We start from the raw sequence: 23,171 nt of genomic DNA on the forward strand, positions 1-23,171 counted from the left end.
ATCCCCAGCCCTGGGCTTCCTCTTACAGAGAGGGTCCCTAAACCGCCCCCAAGGTCCGTCACGGCTTCCCGCCCCAGCCTGGACTCGCATATCCTCTGTGGGCTAAAGCACCGGCTGGTGCGTGTGGGCCCTCAGTGGTTCGGTGCCTCCCCTCGCACCCGAACTTCTGTGCCCCACCTTGGCTGCTCAGTCCCAGCGCTGTCGCTCGATACTTGCCCAGGGTGCCTGCAAGGAAAAGCCCTGCTATCCTGGAAGACTTCCTGGAGGCAGAGTGCTGCCGCAGGCTAAAACCAGGACCTCCTCCCGGTAGAGCTAGGATGCTCCTTTGGGCCCAGATTCTTTCTTACCCAGCGCAGGATGCACGCCTTCCCCATCTCCTGCCACTGCCCTGTCCTTTTCTCTAGAAAAGCCCACGATTCCCTCAGCGCCAGCGCAATGGCAGCTTAAGGGTCTCGCCCTGCTCCCCACCCCAGCTTTCCTTTGATGGCTTCTGCTCCGTGCCCCCTTCCCATACACACACCTGCTGCAGCCTCCATGGACCCCTCCCCTGAATGATTCTGCACCCCCCACCCCATTCCGTGTTTCTGCACCCCAAAAATCAACACAGCGCTGGAAAGTGGCAGCCCGCGTTTGTCCTCAGTTGTTTTGCCGGTTCAAAGCTCTCAGCACCGACCTACCGGCTGGGATGTGTCCTTCCTGCTGCCCTTGGCCTCTTTGGCCCCTGCCGTCTCCCAGGGTAGACAGATGCCAGCCTCCCTGTCGCTGTCTTGGTGGCCCAGAACCAGCTCAGGGCTTCCAGAAGGGGCCCAACCCCAAGTTATTCGATCATACATTCATGTTCTCAGCTTTTTTTTTTTTCTTTTTGGGTCATACTCGGTGATGCTCAGTGATTACTCCTGGCTCTTCACTCAGGAATTACTCCTGGCGGTGCTCAGGAGACCATATGGGATGCTGGGAATCGAACTCGGATTGGCCGCGTGCAAGGCAAACTCCCTCCCTACTGTGCTATCGCTCCAGTCCCCAATTTGCTCGCTTGCAGGTAACCCCAAGCATCTGGCCGACACCAGCAAGATCCAAGTCAGCTGGGGGCCTCATGGGAGAGAAACAAACCAAGGGGCTTCTAGGCCTTGCACTGTCTTCCCCTAAGATAGATCCTGGCAGTGGGCCCCAAGCGACAGTGCAGCCTGAGGGAACCCAGTTGGCCTGGGTTCCACCCCCTGCACCCCTATGGTTTCCCCGAGCCCGTCAGGCGTGAGCCCTGAGCCCTGAGTGCAGAGCCAGGAACCAGCCCCAGCACCACCAGGTGTGGCCCCAAAACAAAAACTAAACAAAGATTAGTTGATGGGCGGGAGCAACAGTACAGGGTGGGGCTCTTGCCCTGCACGTAGCTCACGTTTGGTCTCCAGCACCCCATAGGGCTCCCCCAAGGCCAGCAGGAGTGGACCTGAGTGCAGAGCCAGGAGTAAGCTCAGAGCACAGACAGCTATGGCCCAAAACTATATATATATAGTATACATAAACTATACTACTATACATATACTATATGTATAAACTGATATCTATATCTATATCCATATCTATATCTATATCATCTATATATACATCAGTTCCATGTCAGCTGAGGGCCATGTGGAGGAGACAAGTTAAAGGGCTTTTCAGAGGCGGGGTGAGGTGGAGGGGCTGGGAGGGATCATTGGTGGTGGAGAATGGGCACTGGTGGAAGGATGGGTACTCGATCATTGTATAACTGAAACCCAAGCACGAAAGTTTGTAAGTCTACAACTGTACCTCATGGTGTTTCACTAATTAAAAAAAAAAAAGGTTAAAGGGCTTTTCTCCACCTCAGTCTCTTACATCTCTTCCCCTAAGAAGACACTGGCAGTGGGCCCCTAGGGATAGCACTATAGCGCGCACACACACATACACACACACACACACATATATATGTATATATATCACTGTATCATTGTCATCCTGTTGTTCATCGATTTCCTTGAGCAGGCCCCAGTAATATCTCTTTCATCCAAGCCCTGAGATTTTAAAAAGTGCCTCATTCAAGGCTCTTTCAGGGTCAGGAGAATGAGATTCATCATATATATATATATATATATATATATATATATATATCACTTATATATATATATATATATATCACTGTATCACTGTCATCCCATTGTTCTTTGATTTACTCAAGTGGGCAAGTGGGCACCAGTAACATCTCCATTCGTCCTAACCCTGAGATTTTAGCAGCCTCTCCTTACTCATCTTTCCCAACATATTGGAGGCTCTGTCTGTGCCAGGCTGTTTTCACTCAGGGAGCCCCAGAGGGGGGTCTGGTGAGAGCCCTCCCTGCCCCAAGGGACCCAGCCCCAGCAGCTGACCTCCACTACCCAACCGCCGTCATGCTCCAGGCCGCTTTCCACACACTTGGGCCGAGCCTCACATATGAGTGAACATATTCCTGGACTGTGCAGCCACGAAAGTGACCACATGACACATCATAAGACACTCCCTTCTCATTTTCCATAATTACTACACAATATTTGATATGGAAATATATATATATTTATATATATTTCCCTATCAAATATATATATACATATATATATATATATACTTGCCCACGCGGCAAAGACTGGCAAGCTCCTGTGATGTATTCGATATGCCAAGCACAGTAACAAGTCTCACAATGGAGATGTTACTGGGCCGCTCGAGCAAATCAATGAACAACGAGAAGACAGTGCAGTGCTCTATATATATATCTATATATATCTATATATATAGATATATATATACACATATCGGAGAGCCCAGCAAACTACCGAGAGTATCCTACTCACATGGCAGAGCCTGACAAGCTCCCCGTGGTGTTTTTTCTATGCCAAAAATACTAAGAATGAACTGCAGGGCTCTCTGTTTGGCGGTGTGAGAAATCTCAAGGTAAGGTGTTGCAAGCCACTGTGGTTGCTGTTGCATTGGGCTCGAAAGGCAAAGGTGAAGAGATTCAACCAGTTAGTGTAAAAGTTGGAGATAGAGTACTTCTACCAGAATACGGAGGCACCAAAGTGGTTCTAGATGACAGGGATTATTTCTTGTTTAGAGACAGTGATGTTCCTGGAAAGTATGTAAATTGAAATACCACTATTGAAATGGCATCCCATGAAGCTGCCCATTCCACTGAAGTTCTGAAATCTTTCATCATGTAAATAATTTCATCATGTCTCCTTTATAATAAACTAGTGATATCCAAACTAATAAAAAAAACAGTAACAATAATGGGATTCATTCCCCTGACTCTGAAAGATATATATATATATATATATATATATATATATATTACTAATAGACAGTTTAGACAGAAAGGAGAGTGAGAAGAAGAGAGAGTGGGGGGAGAGAGAGAGAGGGAGAGACAGGGAGAGAGTCAGGGAGAGGGAAAGATATAAGGCAGACAGAGCAGGGAGTGTTGATTTTCCCAGAGTGGCTTCATATGGTGAAGGAAGCACCACCCAGCTTGGCTTTCAAACAGCGGGTAGATGGTGAAGCAAATGCAAGAAACACAACTGAGCCCTCAGGGATGGACACAACTGGGCCCTCGGGAATGAACACGCTGGGCCCTCGTGGATAAAGAGGCTCAAGGGACCAAGGGCTCTGGGCGCTGCACAGTAGGAGCAGTTTTCACTCTTTCCTTCCAACTCCCTCCTACCCCACCCCCTGCAGTGCCCTGAGACTCTCCCTCCTCCTGGTCTGCTCCCAGGAGCCTAGGTCGTCTCCATCCTTGACTTGAAGGATGCTCCGGGACACACCAGCACTCCATGCGTTCGGAAGGAAGACCTTCCACAAAGGTCGTCTGACTTTCAGGGTGCTCTGTCGGAACCCCCCAGCGGCAGGCCAAGGACAGGGCTCGCCTGGAGGTGCAGTGACTATTGCACTCCCTTGAAGCTGTTCTGAGAGTCCTTCTGGGATTCCCCAAAGGCTCCCAAGCTCGGTCTTGGCACTGCTTGGTCCCCCAGTTTGCATATTCCCCACCCCAAATAAAAATCTAGTCAAGAATTTGTAAAAGGGGTACTTGCGTGTGGAAGCCAGAAGCCCAGAGAGAGAGAGAGAGAGAGAGAGAGAGAGAGAGAGAGAGAGAGAGAGAAAGGAAAAGGGAAAAGAGAGGGAGTGAGAGCAGGAGCGGAGGGAGGGAGAGAAAAAAGAGAGGGAGGGAGGGGGAGGGAGGGAGGGAGGGAGGGAGGAAAGGAAGGGGACAAAGAGTGGAGGGGAAAGGGAGAGGGAGGGAGAGAGGGAGGGAAGAGGGAGGGGGAGAGAGAGGGAGAGAGTGAGAGAGAGAGGAAGAGAGAGGGAGAGAGAGAGGGAGAGAGAGGAAGAGAGAGGGAGAGAGAGAGGGAGAGAGAGAAAGATGGAGAAAGAGAGGGAGAGAGAGAAGCCAGGTGAAGGCATTCCCAGTCTCCCTTGGGCCGCTGTGTTCCAGAGAATTCTGAATTCCACTGGCCATCATTTCGCTTTGAATTTTTGCCTCGAACTCAAGGTGGCATTTGCCTGTGCATTTTTCTTGTACGCCCTGCAGTGGCACCACGGTTATATTAACCTCATAAAATTACACAGATAATTCTCCCACTCTCTTTTTCTCTGAAAAAAAAAAAAAAGTCTTGCAGGGGTGGGGGCAGGGAGTCATACCCAGCAGTACTCAGGGCTGACCCCTGGCTCTGTGCTCAGGGATCACCCCTGGCAGGTTTTGGGGGGACCACGTGGGATGCTGGGGATCAAACCCAGGCCTGCCACATGCCAGGCAAGTGCCCTACCCACTCTACTACCATTCCGCCCCCCTGAAATGATTTAAGATAGAAGCTCCTTGAAAGTGTGGTTCCGCTCCACTACAGACACTTGCCTCCTGCCATCAACTTGAAGGCCCGGTGTCTCAGAGAAGGTGCAGGAGAATGCTAGAACTTTCCAGGACTCGGATTTCTGACACAGCTGATGTTTTGTATTCAGGTTTCTTTTTTCTTTTTAGGTCACGTATTAAACTCATATTTTTAGTAGGCAAATATTTTATTAGTGTTTTTAATGTTTACGTGTGATCTTTAAAAAAAAAAAATCCTAACATTGTTCGTGTATGTACATTTGTGTACTCTTTAAATGTTTTCTTAGTTTAAGCCAAAAAATGAGTTTTTGATTTTGTGGATCTTTTTCCATTTGTATTTATTCCTTTCTTCTCTATCCTTTAAAATTCTTGCTTTGTCCTCTCCTCCTGTTTAGTTTGTATTAAGTGCTTTCTTTGTTTGTTTTCAAAGTTTCTGTGAGACATACGCTAAAACCCCAAACAGGAATTCTTGTAGTTTTTTGCTTCATCTACAAATTTTGAAGTGTAACAAATTCATCCTTCCAGTCTTAACTATGCCCACGTTTCCTTGGTGATCCAGATCTTTGTTAATTAATTCACACATCATTCAGGAGTGCATAATAGAGTTTTCAAATGTGTGTGAAAATTTACTCTTTTAGCAGTACTTTATTATTTTTCTTTTTTTAAATTCTGATTTCTCACCTAGTTTCAGCCAAAAATAGCTTATGTTTTTATACATGCATTTTTCTCTTTTGTCTAGGCTTTGTTACCTATTAGATTGTCAAATTTTGAAGAAAGTTTTGAAAGCAATCCTTTCTATAAACTTGTAGAGATGAGTTAAATGAGGGGCTGGAGTGATAGCACAGCGGGTACGGCGTTTGCCTTGCACGCAGCCGACCCAGGTTCGATTCCCAGCATCCCATATCGTCCCCCAGGCACTGCCAGGAGTCATTCCTGAGTGCAGAGCCAGGAGTAACCCCTGAGCATCGCCGGGTTGCAAAAAGCAAAAAAAAAAAAAGCAAAAAAAAAAAAAATCCCCAATGAGATTATAATTTTGTAGATTTTCCTTATGTAGGACTGGAGCTATAGCACACGGGTAGGGCGTTTGCATTGCATGCCAACCCAGGTTCGATTTCTCCTTTCCTCTCCGAGAGCCTGGCAAACTACCAAGAGTATCTCGCCCGCACGGCAGAGCCTGGCAAGCTCCCCGTGGCGTATTTGATATGCCAAAAACAGTTACAGCAAGTCTCACAATGGAGACGTTACTGGGCCCGCTAGAGCAAATTGATGACCAATGGGAGGACAGTGCAGTGCAGTGTAGTGTTCCTTATATAAGTTCAGTTTTGCTTTCTAGGTTTCAAGGGTATTTGTGGGGAGGGGAGTACATACATGCTTATATATATTTCTCTTAATACAAAGTTTATTCCAACCTTCTTTAGTCATATGCTGTTTTATGCCTCTTCTTAAAATTACTACTTTTACGGGAGCCTTGTGGACAGCAGGTATGAGCCGGGGGACTGGGGGCGACTAAAACCTCATGGGAAGGGGGGCGTTTCGGTCCGCCCTTCACGCCCTACCGAGGCCACCAGTTGCCCCCCACTAGCGGCTCTCCAGCACGGCCACGTCTCCAGAGCACAGAAATCAATTTCTTAACTATCTGACTTTCAGTAGAAATACTTCCAGGGTCAATAAGTAAAATAGCAGAAATCCAAAACCAACATATAATTCTTGAACCCAGCTGTAGAAAGCAAATCACTTCACAATGCTTTTTCAGCATGTCTGATTTGGGGGGGGGGGTAAACTCTAAATAATAGTGGTGAATCTTTTATTGAAACAATGAATCTAATCAAAGCAGATAGAGTGTTAACTAGAATTCATCTGCCCCACAGGGACTGGGAGGGGTGGGGGGTGGGGTTTTATTGGGGTTCTTCATGGTAAAAAGTAAGTTTTGGTAAAGGGAAATGTGTTTGATATTTGCATGACTGAGACCTAAACCTGAAAGCTTTGTAAGCTTTCCCATGGTGATTCAATAAATAAATAAATAAATAAATAAAATTACTACTTTTACTATGTATTGGAACATGGTTGTCCATCCCTTTAGTTTGTTTGGGTTAGTTTGTTTTATGTATACCCTCTATAAGATACTATATGCTTAGATTTTTTTTAGTCCTTAAACAGGAGCTGGAGAGATAGTAGAGGGGTAGGGCACTTGCCTTGTGAACAGTCAACCCTCGTTGGATCCTCAGAATCCCTTCCGGTCCCTCAATCACTGTCAAAAGTAATTCCTGAGTCACAGCCAGGGGTAACCCCTATGCACTGCTGGGTATGACCCCAAAACTAAACTAAAAAAATCTTTAAACAGAATTTGCTGGTATTTTAACATAACTTTTTTCCATTTTTCTTTTCTATTATTTCTACTCCCTTAATTTTGATATGCTTTTTTACCTACAATTTATCTTTCTTTTCTTTCCCTTTTCTTGCATGCTGAAAAACTATTACGACTTTCTCTATCCATAGCCTTCTTCCCCTGATAGATAGAAAGGTATTAATAGTATGTTCATTTCTTGACTATTTATCTTTCGTTTCAGTGTGTGTGTGTGTGTGTAGCCAAAGATCCCAAACCCACGGCTTTTAGAGTAAATGTTTAGAGCACGTGCTTTACTACTTAGCTACATTCCTGTCCTTCCACTTGGGCCCTCCCCGCCCCAAGGGACCCAGCCCCGGAAGCCAACCTCCACTACCCAACCGCCACCAAGCTCCAGGTAATGTGGAACTTTGTGACCTTGGACTCTGGACTCAATAGGACCCAGGAGCAGAGGTCCTCTGCCTGCTTCGCCCAGTCTCCGGTGACCCAGGGGTCACACCCATAAGCCACACCCTGCGGTACCAGATAATCTCCCCATCGACCACCCTCCAGAACTGACAGTGCTCCTCCCAGACCAGAGTATAAAAGGAGTCCCCCATAACCACGCCACCGAACTCCACACCAGGCTGTTTCTACTCAAGGATCCCCAAAGGGGGTGGGTGAGAACTCTTCCCACCCAAAGGAACCCAGCCCCGGCAGCTGACCTGGCAGAGCCTGGCAAGCTCCCTGTGGTGTATTCGATATGCCAAATACAGTAATGACAATAGGTCTCATTCACCTGACCCTGAAAGAGCCTCAGTCATTGAGAAAAGATGAGTAAGAAGAGGCTGCTAAAATTTCAGGACTGGGAGGAATAGAGACGTTACTGGTGCCCACTCAAGTAATTCGATGATCAATGGGATGACAGTGATACAGTGATACAGTGATACACACACACACACACACACACACACACACACACACACACACACACGTACCTTTTGGAGTGCCCAGCAAGCTACCGAGAGTATCCCGCCCACACGGGAAGAGCCTGGCAAGCTCCCCGTGTCGTATTTGATATGCCAAAACCAGTAACTATAACAGATCTCATTCCTCGGACCCTGAATGAGCTTCCAGTTGTTGGGAAAGACGAGTAAGGAGAGGCTGCTAAAATCTCAGGGCTGGGATGAATAGAGACGTTACTGGCGACTGCTCGAGTAAATTGACAAACAACTGGATGACAGTAATACAGTGATACTTCCACTTTTTAATATTCATGTTAGATTGTATAGGATCAAATAACCCAAAACACTCTGGAAATTTTTTAATTTTCTTATTATCATTATTATTATTATTATTTTGCTTTTTGGGTCACACCTGGCGATGCTCAGGGGTCACTCCTGGCTCTGCACTCAGGAATTACTCCTGGTGGTGCTTGGGGGACCATATGGGATGCTGGGAATCGAACCCGGGTCGGCCATGTTGGCTACGTGCAAGGCAAACGCCCTACCACTGTGCTATCACTACAGCCCCAATTTTTTATTTTTTGTCTGGAACAATACCCCCGCCCCCCCCCCCAAAAAAAACCCTTTAGTACACTGTAACTGTCGAGTGACTTTTCCTCTTCAAAGTTTGGTCATCTAGAACCTTAGTCTTGCACTTTAAAAGTGCAAAACTGGACTGGAGGGTAGGGTATGGCATTTGCATTGCACGCAGCTGACCCAGGTTCGATTCCCAACATCCCATCTGGTCCCCTGAGCACCGCCAGGAGTAATTCCTGAATGCATGAGCTAGGAGTAACCCCTGTGCATTGCTGGGTGTGACCCAAAAAGAAAAAAAAATTAAATTAAAAAAAAATGTAGGGGCTGGAGAGATAGCACAGCAGGTAGGGCGTTTGCTTACACGCAGCCAACCCGGGTTCGATTCCCAGTATCCCAAATGGTCCCCCTGAGCACAGCCAGGAGTAACTCCTGAGTGCCGAGCCAGGAGTAACCCCTGTGCATCACCAGGTGTGACCCAAAAAGCAAAAAAAAAAAAAATTAAATAAATAAAAATGCCAAGACTAAGATATTACGTTAAGTCATGATGCCCAGTGAGTATAATGCTCTAGCAAAGGCATATAAGTCCAATGCTTTAAAAAATAAAAAATCTGCATACACATACACACACACACAGACCACACACAAAATACAGTCTAACTTTAAAAGTGCAAGACTTAAGACAATTTTCCTGCCTTTCCTACTTTTTTTTTTTTGTATTCCAGACCCTTTACTGGGCTCCTTTTTCTGCTCCTGAACTATATTTCCCAGTAACTATTATAGTGAGAGTCCGTGTAACGCTGACTCTGTTCACAGACGTGGATTTTTGATCCATGAAATAATTTAAGTCGCGGGGTTGGACCTATAGTACAGGGGTAGGGTGTTTGCCTTCCACGTGGCTGACCCAGGTTCGATTCCCAGGATCCCATCTGGTCCCCTGAGCACCGCCAGGAATAATTCCTGAGTGCAAAGCCCGGAATAACCCCTGTGCATCTCTGGCTGTGACCCAAAAGCCAAAACAAAAAATGAATTTAAGTCACTTAGAATCCAGATTCCTTCTTAGTGGATTCCCACCTAATGACCTGACTTTGCTCTGGGTTTGGGGCCAGAGGAATGAGTTGAAAGATTGAGTTATGGAACTGGCTACTGAGTTCCTGCGCCTCAGAGACAAGGATCAAATACACACCTCACGAACAGATGCATCGTTCAACACTGGGAGCTGGAGCACTTTAGCTCCGTGAGATAAGTCAGGCAAAGACAAGCACTGTGTGATATCACTTGCAAGCAGAGTTTAAAGGATTCAGCTTATGAAAAAAAGGGGTGTGAGGGGAGGGAGGGAGGGAGGGAGAGAAGGATGCGGGAAGAGGAGAGAGAGAGAGAGAGAGAGAGAGAGAGAGAGAGAGAGAGAGAGAGAGAGAGAGAGAGAGAGAAGAAAAGTGCCTGCCATAGAGGCAGACTGGGCAGTGGGGAAAATGGGGACATTGGTTGGTGGGAAATGCACACTGGTGAAGGGACGGGTGTTGGAACATTATATGACTAACATCCTGAACAACTTTGTAATTGTGTATCTCATTGTGATTCAGTTTAAAAAAAAGTGCAGTTGAGAGAAATACTTCTTTCTTTCTTTCTTTCTTTCTTTCTCTCTCTCTCTTTCTTTCTTTCTTTTCTTTCTTCTTCCTTCCTTCCTTCCTTCCTTCTTTCTTTCTTTCTTTCTTTCTTTCTTTCTTTTCTTCCTTCCCTCTCTCTCTCTCTCTCTCTCTCTCTCTCTCTGTTTCTTTCTTCCCTTCTTTCTTTCTGTTTTTTTTTTTGAGATCTCACCTGGCAGTACTCAGGGAGTGATCATTGGTGACCAAAGGTGGAGAAAGGGGGAGATGGGGGAGGAAGAGGAAGAAAGAAGAGAGAGAGAAAGGGGTGGAGTAAGACTGATGAGGATTAAAAGTACACACTTGGGACTCAAGGGAGTCCAGCTGGTGGGTGCTCACCTTGCACACGGCTGACCAAGTTTCCACTCCCAGCACCACAGATGGTCTTCTGAGTCTGCCAGAAGAGATCCCTGAGCCAGAGCCAAGAACAAGCCCTGAATACAGCTGTCTGTGACCCCTTAAACCATTAAAAAAAAACAACAACAACAACAAAGAATACAAATTTGTAATAAAGACTAGTAAATAAGCCAGAGAGATCCAATGCATAAAATATTGAATATAGGCAATCATGTTGTACTGTCAGTATGTAATGTAATAAATACAGTTATAAGAGCAAGTATATTAAAATATTTCAATGCACTAGAGTAATGGGCTGGAGCGATAGCACAGTGGTAGGGCGTTTGCCTTGCACGCAGCCAACATGGCCGACCTGAGTTCGATTCCTCCGCCCCTCTCGGAGAGCCCGGCAAGCTACCGAGAGTATCTCGCCCACATGGCAGAGCCTGGCAAGCTACCTGTGATGTATTCGATGCCAAACTCAGTAACAACAAAGTCTCCAATGGAGACGTTACTGGGCCTGCTCGAGCAAATCGATAAACAATGGGAGGACAGTGACAGTGACAGCACTAGAGCAAAGCACCATACACCTATTGTGTGTGTGTGTGTGTTTGTGTACTTTTTGTGTCACACCCGGCAATGCACAGGGGTTACTCCTGGCTCATGCACTCAAGAATTACACCTAGCAAGCACCATACACCTTAAATTTATACAACATTACATCAAATATAAAAGGGAGGAAAGTCAAGCAGCATGGTAACTTGCCAGAGGGATAAAAAAAAAGCTGATATACTTGCTTATACTTAATATACTTGCTTTATAACCGTATTTATTACATTACATACTGACATATTTAAATTTTATGCATACATACAAGTTTCAAAAGGTATCTGTTTTTTCCAAGCCTCTGAATATTTGAGGGGGAGGGAGGGGTTTAGTTCATTGATATTGGAGTGATAGTGTTTGGTATGCTGACCCCCTGGTGGATTCAGCAAGTGCCAATTTATTAGCACTTCTGGGGTAGGCTTAGAGATCTCCTCCCAGAAATCATAGAAAGATGGTGTAAATGTGTTCAGTGCCCTAAGATATTACATTAGGTCATGATGCCCAGTGAGGAAAGTGCTCGACCAAAGGCAGGTAAGTCCAATGCTTTACAAAAAAAAAAAAAAAAGAGAGAAAGAAAAAAGAAAAAAAAAAAGAAAAGCTGAGTACACACACACACACACACACACACACACACACACACACACACACATTCATACACAAAGTGCAGAGTGAGAGTATGGCTGGGCTAATCGTTTGGGGTCCATTATTCCACATTTCAGTTATACACATAAATGTTGAGACACGCTGGCCTTTAGTAGCTCTCAAAGCTGAGCCTATGAATCAGTAATGAAGGCTTTCTCCATGATCCCTTCTTACATTCCAAAGATGTAGTGAAAATGTAACAGTGGCACAGCGGATGATGTTTGTAAAGTTAGACATTTATTGACAAGACCCAGTGAGAGAAAATACTCATCTTGATGTGAATTCATGTCATATTTCTGTATTTTAAGTGGGAAAAACATTATGCTCCACTTTATTGGAGACATTTACACAGCAATATCCTTTAAATGTGGCACGACTTTTTCTTCGCCCTTCTATGCAGTCGACTTAAAGTTTCAGAATTTAAAATCATAAATCTACCCCAATATGCTCTATTTTAAACTGAGAAGCATAATTTGAACAAATCAGAGTGGGCCATGTCAGTACTGAGGATAGTAGAGTGGTAGCGTTCTAGAACCAAGTACTTGGGGATACCAAAATCATCTCTCGACTAAGGATATTTTAATGAGATAGTTGTACTTATAAAATGGTGTTTCATTCTCTTTTTCTGATTGATTTAACTTACACAATTCTCTTTCCAGAATCTGCTCTCTCTGAATCATCAGCAGTTCTTATGAAGTGAATCAAGTGAATCCTACTTTTTCAGCCTCCCAGGCCTCACCATCCTTCTCCCTGCTAATACTCTGTTTATGGTGTCCACAGGACCGTGCAAAAATAAGATTCTCTAGTATCTCTCACATGAGAGATTCCTTATTCTCAACCCTTGACCTTCCCATTTCCTATCAATGTGGAGAAATGGAATTTGGCATCCCCAAAGCAAATCTTCAATTTAGTCATCAGTGCTTGCAGGGATGGGGTTCTTGCTTCTGATTCTCCTTCCACCTCTTCCCTTGATATGTTACTGTTGACTATTTGTCATTCCAGGGTCTAGGCAAAGCTTAATGGTGTCATAAGAGACATACTTAGTACAAGGGTAAAGGCACTTTCCTTGCTTGTGGCTGACCCCTGTTTGATGCCTGGCACTGCGTGGTTCTATGAGTACAGCTGGGAACAGCCTGAGCACGAAGCTGGGATTAGTTTCTGACATCACAACAAGAGGCCCTAATGTCTCCCCCACCAATACTTTGTATGGGTTCTTTTTCGGTTGTTTTTTTTTTTCTTTTGGCATTTTTTTTTTTTTATTGAATCACTGTGGGAAAAGTTACAAAGCTTTCAGATTTAGGTCTCAGTCATGCAAATATCAAACACATTTCCCTTTACCAATACTTGTTTTTTACCATGAAGAACCCCAATAAAACCCCACCCCCCCCACCCCTCCCAGTCCCTGTGAGGCAGATGAATTCTAGTTAACACTCTATCTGCTTTGATTAGATTCACTGTTTCAATAAAAGATTCACCACTATTATTTAGAGTTTACCCCCCCCCCCAAATCAGACATGCTGAAAAAGCATTGTGAAGTGATTTGCTTTCTACAGCTGGGTTCAAGAATTAAATGTTGGTTTTGGATTTCTGCTATTTTACCTATTGACCCTGGAAGTATTTCTACTGAAAGTCAGATAGTTAAGAAATTGGTTTCTGTGTTCTGGAGTCGTGGCCGTGCTGGAGAGCCGCTTGTGCGGGGCAACGGGTAGCCTGGGTAGGGCGTGAAGGGCGGACCGAAACGCCCCCCTTCCCATGAGGTTTTAGTTGCCCCCCACACCCCCGGCTCATACCTTGCTGTCCACAAGGCTCCCATGCAGCCGCCATCCTTCTTTCCAGAGAAGAGAGGGCGAATGGGGCAACACCCTTTCCCCTCCGGACAGACCTGATGGCCTGGATTAACGCATAGTCCATTCACTTTTCTGCTCCAAGCTGCCGGGTTTCTGCATTAAGTCCTTGTGCTTCTGGGGCCGTGGCTGTGCTGGAGAGTCGCTGGCGGGGGGCAACTGGTGACCTCGGTAGGGCGTGAAGGACGGACCGGAACGTCCCCCGACCCATGAGGTTTTAGGTCCACCCCACACCCCCGGCTCATACCTGCTGTCCACAAGGCTCCCATGTGGCTGCCATCCTTCTTTCCAGAGAAGAGAAGGCGAATGGGGCAACACCCTTTCCCCTCCGGGCAGACATGATGGCCTGGATTAACGCATAGTCCTGTTCACTTTTCTGCTCCAAGCTGCTGGGTTTCTGCATTAAGTCCTTGTGTTTCTGGGGCTGTGGCCGTGCTCCAAACTTAACTCTGATTTTCAGGGAGAAAGGTTGGGTGGTTTACTTCCCATTGATCACTTTGTATATAGAGAGATGTTGTGCGGCCGCATAAGCAGCCGCGCGGTTTTGAGAAAAAATCCTAGTTCCCGCATACTCGAGCTGTGCTTGTAGAGGCTTCTGGTCACCTAGGTTCCATCTGGGGGAGGCGGGATGCGGTACCTACCCCATCTGGGACTTCCCGGTGATCTCGGCTCTTTTTGCAACCTGTTTTTTTTTTTCCCCCGGGATCTGTGGTTCCCGCCCTCCATGTGGTCCTTCTCTTTGGCTGTATGTTGTAAAGATGGCGCTGGGGGGAGGGCTGTGGGCGTGACTTCCGGAATCAGAGGTTACCTGGGAGGTGTAGTCCCGGCAGATTTGAGAAAAAGTCCTAGTTCCCGCATACTCGAGCTGTGCTTGTAGAGGCTTCTGGTCACCTGGGTTCCATCTGGGGGAGGCGGGATGTGGTACCTACCCCATCTGAGACTTCCCGGTGATCTCGGCTCTTTTTGGAACCTGTATTTTTTTTTCCTCCGGGATCTGTGGTTCCCGCCCTCCATGTGGTCCTTCTCTTTGGCTGTATGTTGTAAAGATGGCCTCTTTTGGCATTTTGGACCAGTGATGTAAATCAAAGCATCCCAGGGAATCATCCCTTTTTGACAGTGAAGATTCAGGTTCAGTAACACACACTCACCTGGTATTCCTCAGGACTTACCTCTGGCTCTGTACTAAGTGATCACTCCTGGAGTGGTTTGGGAGACCCTATGGGGTGGCAGGGAATTGAACCTGGGTTGTCCATGTGCAAGGTAAGCACCCTACTCACGGTTCTATCACTCAGGCTCATGAGTGCTTACTTTTGCATACACAATCTTCACATAGAGATATACAGTTGTACAAATAAATTTCAGCATTTGTCAATAGTTTGGAATAATTATCTGAGAAATGACAAAATGTAAATTAACAAACATCAGTTTTGTACAATGACTGAAAGTTATCTTTATGAGCAAACTGACACATAGCCATCAGAACTGCATTTCAACACTCTGGGTCGCATTCTGATCTGTACAAGATGCCAACCACTGGGGACATTTTACATGCAGCTCTCTCCATCGGTGTTTTTCACATTTTCGTGTACAATGGAAAATTGGGTGGATCTTGTTGAATGTAAAGCTTCCCAGACCCTCTCAGCCTTTGGAGATGCTGATTCAGGAGCCGGGGTTGAGGCATACGCAGCCAGTTTTCTGAAAAAAATATCAGAGGGGTATCCAGAGAAGCATAGCTCCTAGGTGACAAGGGAGGGTGTGTTAGCCACTCTCTGTGGCGCTCGGAGGCTGCTCCTGGCTCTGTGCTCAGGAGTGACCCCGAGAAGTGCTCAAGGGACCATGTTTGTACATGGTCCTGCACATGCCAGGGATTCAAACCAGGACTGCTGACAGATAACACAAGTTCTATATCTCCTGTACTATTTCTCCAGGCCTGAGAAACTCTTTCTATTATTTTCCTCCAGTAAAGAAATCCTTCCCCTGTTTCTGTATTCAAGAAATAATGTACTTGAGATCACACGTCTTTCTCTCCCAGGAGCAACATGACGCTCACCATAACCATGCCACCGGACCCTGTGCCAAGCTGTTTCACTTGGGGCATCCAGAGGGGGACAGGTGAGAGCTCTCTCTGCCCCAAGGGATCCAGCCCCGGCAGCTAAAAACCTACAGAACCCAACTTCCTCCTTGCTCACGGCTGCTTTCCACATACTTGGGTCAAGCCTCACCCATGAGTGAACCTTTCCCTGGACCACCCAGCCACACATGCGGCCACATGACACTTCATAGGACACACCCTACCCATAGTCCAATACTTGATGGCATCATATTTGATAGAATTCAAAGTAGGAGGCAACCAATCTTAGAGGGAATTATTACACTATTTCTGTTCTGCTGCAAGGCAGGGATTGGGTTTTGGGATGGAAACACCCGAAATATGGTGGTGGGAAGGTGTAATGGTGGTGGGATTGGTGTTTGAATATTGTAGCACTACAGCACTGTCCCTCCCATTGTTCATTGATTTGCTTGAGCGGGCACCAGTAAAGTCTTCTTTGTGAGACTTGTTGTTACTGTTTTTTGACATATCAAATACGCCATGGGGAGCTTGTCAAGCTCTACTGTGTGGGCAAGATACTCTCAGTAGCTTCTGGGTTATCCGAGAGGGGCGGAGGAATTGAACCCTGGGTTGGCCACGTGCAAGGCAAACGCCCTACCCACTAGGCTATTGCTCCAGCCCATTTGAATATTAAATGTAATCACATATTGTGAACTGCTTTATAAAACAAAAAAATTAAAAAAGAATAATTAACTCATTCTACCAGCAAAATTAAAAAGACACATAATTTTTTTAATCTTCAGTCTCACCAATTTGGGGGTATTTTCTGATAAAATGTTTTTATTTTTATTTTAAATTCTACTTAAAATCCTTTCAGGTTTCCACTTTCATTAATCCTTGTAATTTATTTTAAAAAATACCTAGACTTGGAGCCAGAGCAGTAGGTAGAGTGCTTCCTTGGCATGCTGTTGATCCAGGTTCAATCCCCACCATCCCATATGGTCCCCTGACCCACACTAGGAGTGATTCCTGAGTGCAGAGCCAGGAGTAACCCCTGAGCACTACCTGGTGTGACCCCAAAACAAAACAAGCAAAAAACCCTAGACATTTTCAAGAGACGGAAAAGTGAGAGAGAAATAGAGAGAGCCAGAGAGAGAGAGAGAGAGAGAGAAACAGAGAAGAGAGAGAGAGAACTGCCTGCCATAGAGGCAGACTGGAGTTGAGGGTGGTGGAGAGAGAGATACTGGGTACATTGTTGGTGGCAAATGTATACTGGTGAAGAAACAGGTGTTGGAACATTCTATGACTGAAACCCAATCATGAGCAACTTTGTAACTGTGTATCTTGCAGTGATTCAAAAAAGAAATAAAATAAGATAATAGAAAAAGAAAGATAGTTTGATACAAGAACAATCTTGGGTACCTCTTGCAGTCAAGTGACCCCTGGTGTTCTTGATTCAAAGCACCGAATGCTGTTTCTGTTTTTCTTAGCTAAACCAACAATGATGAGTATGGATTGGTTTCACTTTTTCTATTTTTATAGGCATTGCTGCTTAAAGGTTGATAACCTATATTCAGCAGTTTTTCTCTATTTCTTGAGAAACAGTCTTTCTCCTGTGAAATTGGCATATACTCTTTATTGTGTTCACGTTTCCAATGCTGCTGCAAGAAAGATCACTTATTCCAATATTTAGTTTTATGTGAAACATTTCTTTGTTTGGAAACTTTTAGTTCCTTTCTTTATGCCAAGTATCGTTTTATGATGAAATGCTTTCCACTGGGTCTGTTTAATTTTTTTTTTTTTTTGCTTTTTGGGTCACATCCGGCGATGCTGAGGGGTTACTCATGGTTCATGCACTCAGGAACTACCCCTGGCCGTGCTCGGGGGACCATATGGGATGCTGGGGATCGAACCCAGGTCGGGCTATGTGCAAGGCAAACACCCTACCTGCTGTGCTATCACTCCAGCCCTCCACTGGATCTGTTTAGAGTAATCATTAAGCTCATTCATTTAAAAATTGATAGCACGCCTTCTCCTGATGGAATCCCGGTGATCATGAGCTTCTACAAACATGGTTCTGACATGCAGGTACCAGGACTATTTTTCGAACTGCAATGGGGCCGCCTGGCTCCCAGGCAACCTCTGATTCTGGAAGTCACGCCCACAACCCCACCCCCACAGCGCCATCTTACAGCACACAGCAGTGAAGAAAAAAAAAATGGCTGGAGGGCCCCACAGCTCCCAGAGAATTCTTCGGGCCTCATCCAGAGCCGATATCAGATGGGGTAGGTGCTGTCTCCCCACCTTATCCTGATGGAATCCCGGTGACCATGAGCTTCTACAAGCATGGCTCTGGCATATGGGTACCAGGACTATTTTCCGAACCACACGGCCAGGAAGAGCGGCCACACAACATTTCCTGATATGCAAAGTGATCAATGGAAAGTAAATGATCTAGCATTTGTCCCTGAAAATCAGGTTTGAGCGGTTGTGGGAAAATCTGAGCAAAAGATAATGCCCAACCAAAATACATCTGGACTGTGTATTTAACTATGGTGCTATGCCACCCTGGGAGGGGAAGGGTGTCTGTCCCTCCACCTGTCCCCCTTTGCAGTGGCAACATGGTGACCTGCATCTTTTAGAGCCTAATGAACAGCCACGTATGAGAGTGCATTAACGAGAAACTTCATGGGATGGGGGTAGAATCGGCCCTGCTCCTCGCCATGACAATGCTCTGGGTTGCCACCCTCAAACGCCTCCTTCGGCTTCTAACTGACCATGATCCCAGAGGCATACATACCAATCTCGGAACCCAGGGGCTTCTAGCAGTAATCCATCTAGGTTTATTACTAAAATATCAGAAATCTAAATTAGCGTGGCCACTATTGTGGCCACACGACATCATATGCTCTTCATAATCAGCAATAGAAAACAAATTTTCTAATAATGTGTTTGTGGCAGGTCTGAATATTGGGGAAAATTCCAAAGAACAATGTTGGGTCTTTTGTCGTAATATTGAATGTGATCAATGGAGAGAGAGAGAGAGAGAGAGAGAGAGAGAGAGAGAGAGAGAGTAAAGTGGAAATCTGCCATGCAGGCAGGGGGTGGGTGGGAGGGGAGGTATATTGGGGTTCTTGGTGGTGGAAAATGTGCACTGGTGAAGGGACGGGTGTTTGATCATTGTATGACCGACCGAGAGAAGTAACTACTCAAACGTTAACAAGGTGTCAAGGTCCTAGAGCTACTGCACCTTGACACACTCCAGCTGCTCATGCTGCTGGTGACAGGAGAGCCTCAGAGCACATCTGTGAGCCTCACAGCACTCTCCACATGCATGAAGGTATCAGCAGAGGAACAAAGGCATGTGGGTCCCGGGGATGAGATCTCCAAGCCTGCTTAGATCAGGGCTAAGCATCCTCCACCCAGATCCTCCATATTCCAGTAGGCAGGGATCACACCCACCAACTGGCCCCCTGGCACCGTGTAATCCCATCAACGGCCAAGACCCAGGGACTATAGAATCCAGCTCCCGGAAGGGTGCGGCCACATTTGCGGCCATGTGACATCTTATTATCTCATTCTTACTTTGGACAAACTGACAGGCTACCGAATGTAACCTGCCCACACGGCAGAGTCTGGCAAACTCCCCATGGCGTACCCAATATGCCAAATACCAGTAACAATGATGGTCTCATTCTCCTAACCCTGAAAGAGCCTTGAATATGGCACTTTTAAAAAAATCTCAGGGCTAGGATGAAGGAGACGTTACTAGGGCCTGCTCGAGGCAATCGACAAACAACAGGATGGTTGTGATCGTGATCATGATGACCGACCGAGACTTGAACTGAGAGGCTTTGCGACTGTTCTCACGGTGATTCAATAAATAAATAAATAAATAAATAATAAAAATAAAAATTGATAGCATTCATTTCTAAGGAAGATTTTTAAAATTTCCTTGATGGCTTTTCCTCAACCTTACTTCATTATTGCCTCACACCCCCCCTGCCATGCCTCTGATTTAAATGTTCCGCCTATTTGTACCTGCCCTCCAATCTGTGTAGTTAACTGTGTATCTTCCATTCCTTCCGTGGAATCTTCAATTCGGTGGTGGCTCTTTTTTAATTTCAAAGAGTTCCTGTTTACTTTCTCAATGTTCTTTTTCTTAGGGCATCCTGTTCTTACTGTAAAGATTTGAGAGTTCTTTTAAAATCTTAAGATTTCTCTCCAAGCAAACTTTCCAGTTGCCTCCTTGCCATCTAGAACGTGCTGTGACAATTTGGAAGCCAAAAGGCAGATGGGAAGCTCTGAACGCCCAGGAGGCTTGTTGCCTAGGGTCCTCTGTTGGAGAAGTTGAGGTTGCCCAGGACACGCCAACATCAATGTCCATGTATCTCCCTGGGCCTGGAAGTTCCCGGGCCTGGAGAATCCCATCCATCCTGCCCACAGAACGTCTGCCTGACCCAGCATCCTGGCATCTCGGTCATTGTGTTCACTTTCCCATATCACCTCCATCTTCAGCAAACTATCTCCATCCTAAACTTGTCCTGGTACCCACTGTTTTGTTCTCGGAAACAAGCAATTCCAGTCTGACTACGGGGGGGGGGGGGGGGTGGCGGGAGGGTCGCATTTTCAGAGAGGTAGAAAAGAGGTTTAGTGGGGCTGGTGGAAGGGGAAATGGAATACTAACTTCTTAAATGGACTAGGAACCAGTTCTCTTCTATTTCCAACTTCCTGGATCTTTTCAGGCCCCGTATGGGTCCGATTTCAGAGACTCTGGAAGGTCTCCAGTGGGAATCAGATCACTGCTTGATTTCCTTTACTGCTGAGTGAGGGTTTCAACTTTCTAGGAACTTGCAAGTCAGCGGCAATTTTTTTTCTCTCAGCTCATCAGCTATTGCTTCTGCCCTTCAGATCTGGAGAATTTATGAAGAAGAAGGAGAAGAACTTAAATTTTTGTATATTTCATCTGGCAACTTTAACAATAGTCAAAAAACTTAAGGACTAAATTCACAGAACTTAGAAACCAAATTGATTTGTTTAAAATATGTGTCACTCAATCACTCCCTTCCACCACAGACCAAAACTTGATTTTATTCATCATTTCTACTTTGCTTATTCATTAATTTCTGGTTTTGAAGTTATCCTAGCCTTTTCATTTCTTTGATTTAATATTATTATATTGTGTCCCTTGAATAAATATTTTCTATTATTTAAAAATTAAAGCATATACTGGTGCTGGAGCGATAGCACAGTGGGTAAGGCGTTTGCCTTGCACTCAGCCAACCTGGGTTTGATTCCCAGTATCCCATATGGTCCCCCGAGCACCGCCAGGAGTGGTTCCTGAGTGAAGAGCCAGGAGTGATCCCTGTGAATCACTGGGTGTGACCCAAAAAGCAAAAAAATAAAAAATAAAATAAAAATAAAAGCACAGGGGTTCAGGTGCTTGCCTTGCATGCAGCTGGCCCAGTTCAGCCCCCAGCCTTGAGTGTATTGCCTGAATTTATGAAGAAGGAGAACTTAAATTTTTGTTCATTTCATCTGGCAACTTTAACAGTAATCAAAGAACTTAAGAACTAAATTCACAGAACTTAGTGGATGTGTTTAAAATATGTGTCATTCATTCACTCCTTTCCACCACAGGCCAAACCTTGATTTATTCATCACTTCAACTTTGCTTAATTTCTGGTTTTAAAGTTATTATAGTCTTTTCATTTCTTTGATTTAAAATTAGCATATTGTATCCCTTATAAAATATTTCCCTTATTTAAAAATAACTTATTGGTCCTTCCCACCCCACCAAGACCATGAGTTGCTCCCCATAAACGGCTCTCCAGCACGGCCATGGACCCAGAGGCACACAAACCAATCTCGGAGCTATGCGGCTTTGGGCAGAAATCCCTCCAGACTTAATTAGTAAAATATCAGAAATCAAAAAATCACACAGCCAGGATAGACATCATTTGGTCTTCATAACCAGCAATAGAAAACAAATTGTTTCATGATGCCTTTTCAGCAGGTTTGATTGTCCCCTGGTTTTTTATTGATTGTCAGCAGGTTTGATTTTCAGCCGGTTTGATTGTCCCCTGGTGGTGCTCAGGGAACCATGGGGTACTGAGTGTAGAACAGGGGCCAGTGACTGCAAGCTAGGCACTTTCACCCCGTCATCTCTGGCCCCTTATAATTTTAGCTTTATGTGGCAGCAGTTGTTTAAAAGAATAGTATTAAGTCTCCATGGGATGGTTTTTTGTTAACTTTCTATGTATTATTGTATCACTTGGCTTCAGATAATCACTGATTATCTGAGAAAGTAAAAGTAAACATATTTTTGTAAAAAATCGTGGCAATTTTAAAATATTTCCTATTGATTTGATTTTTATGAATTGTTTTTGCTACCTATACGCTCTATCTTAGGAGAACTATTTAGACTTAACTGTAAAGTTTATGTAGCACCATGGCAATAATTCTGTTTTTAAAATAATATTAGCATAGTTTTCTCTTCTTTCTACATACCAGTTCAAAGTGCTCCTCTGCCAGGGAGATGTTGGATGAGAAAATTATTAAGATTCATCTGTAGAGAAGAAATGCAACGAGGAACAAAGAGTCTTCAGTTTCTGACATTTAAATGGCATTTTGCAGTAAGACAATAAGCAAATCTGTGGGAAGTCTGCTGAAAAGAATGAAAAGTCTCAATTCCTTTGCTTCTTTTTGATATATTAAGTTCTATGCCTGGAATCTCCCTTCTGAGTTCATAGAAAGCCATCTTGTCAGCCAAAATAATTCAAAGTTTTGTTCTAAATTTTAAAAATTAAAAACTTTTGGTTTACCCCAGAAAGTTGGAATCGGGAAAGTGGAGGATTATTAAAGAGAGGAAGGAGAGAGGTTCTACTCCTTCTGGTCCTGATTTAGCCAGGCAGATAGTCAGGGAAGGACCACGTGGCAATGAAATATCTAGGAAATAAAGTAATCTGGATTTACAATGAAATTTCTGGGAATTAAAGTCCTAAGGTTGACACACTTTGTGGCTACAGAAAACAAGACCTGATAAGACCTTCAGCAGTTGACTCTGAGGAGACTGGACCCCTCCCCATGAAAAGGGGACCTGAAGGAAAATCCTTGAACCCAAGCCCCCTCCCTTAATCTGATTCTCCTTTGTGGTTCAGCCCAAAGAAGACTCCAGAACATTCTACAAGAAGTCATTGTAGCACTGCACTGCCTTCCCGTTGTTCGTCGATTTGCTCAAGCGGGCCCAGTAACATTGTGAGACTTGTTACTGTGTTTGGCATATTGGATACCTCACAGGGAGCTTGCCAGGCTTTGCTGTGTGGGCG

This window comes from Sorex fumeus, unplaced genomic scaffold, assembly GCF_029834395.1.
Source record: "Sorex fumeus unplaced genomic scaffold, SorFum_2.1 ptg000005l, whole genome shotgun sequence".
NCBI lineage: Eukaryota > Metazoa > Chordata > Mammalia > Eulipotyphla > Soricidae > Sorex > Sorex fumeus.